The sequence below is a fragment of the Otolemur garnettii genome, unplaced genomic scaffold (assembly GCF_000181295.1).
Source record: "Otolemur garnettii isolate 467f Iridium unplaced genomic scaffold, OtoGar3 scaffold00091, whole genome shotgun sequence".
In the NCBI taxonomy this organism is placed as follows: Eukaryota; Metazoa; Chordata; class Mammalia; order Primates; family Galagidae; genus Otolemur; species Otolemur garnettii.
Window position 1 is genome coordinate 4,926,768 of NW_003852486.1, and position 1,075 is coordinate 4,927,842.

Sequence of the window (1,075 nt, forward strand, 5' to 3'; positions counted from 1 at the left end):
ATGATGCCATGGCACTCTACCCAGGGGGATAGCTTGAGGCTCCATCTCAAAAAAAAAAAAAAAAAAAAGTAGGGACTGCATCTAACACACAGTAGGACCTAAACAAATACTCCTAAAGTTACTAAAGTGGCAGACAGGGGCCTAGTAAAGTTTCAGGACCCTATGATTGGGCAGGCAACGTGGTGACCAAGAGGAGGGAGAGGCAATGCCCAGAGATGGCGTCAGGCTGCAAGGCTTCTTGAATAATTCACCATCATAACAACCCAGCTTCAGAAAGGACTGGGGCGCGGCAAGGACGACAAAATGAGACAGGAAGTTTGGAGAAGGTGTAGAAGGATTCCCAAGGGGCAGTTTCTGGGTACTGGATGTTCCCTAGCCCAAGGATCCCTAAGGACATAGAGCAAGAACCATGGGCTAGACCTATGGCCGGGATTCAATCTGCCTATTGCCTCTAGGGATGAGCTGGCGGGAAAATGTCGAGGCGCATGCGCAATTCTTGACTTGCTCCCTTTCCCCTCCGCGTAGACAACGAATACACTTGCGTCCCATCTGGGTCAGCAAGAGCGCTGGTCCCTAGAAGGACCAATAAGATGTTGGAAAAGCCCTGAGACCGGCTTTCTGAAGAGTAGCGCTCGCTTTTCCCGAGTCCTTACTCAGCCCCGCCACGCCTGCTGGCTGCTTTTTCTGCGGCGCCCGGGCGCCTGCTCCGCTGGGTGGCCTTTCCTGGTCCCGCCCGCTTCTCTTGGCTGGCTGTGACGGGATTTCTCTTTGCCTCCGGTTGGGGCTGCTGTTTCGCTTCGCCGACCGTAGGCGAAATGAATCTTAGCTCTCAACGCGGCGTTTACACGAAACCGTTTATCATCTTCATTGCTTTAGTTGTAGGGATAGTTGGAGTTTACTAAAGAAGAGGTGATAAGGCTCGGCGCCTGTGGCTCAGGCAGCTAAGGCGCCAGCCACATACTCCTAAGGTGGCGGGTTCGAATCCAGCCCGGGCCTGCCAAACAACAATGATGGCTGCAACCAAAAAATAGCCGGGCGTTGTGGCGGGCGCCTGTAGTCCCAGCTACTTGGGAGG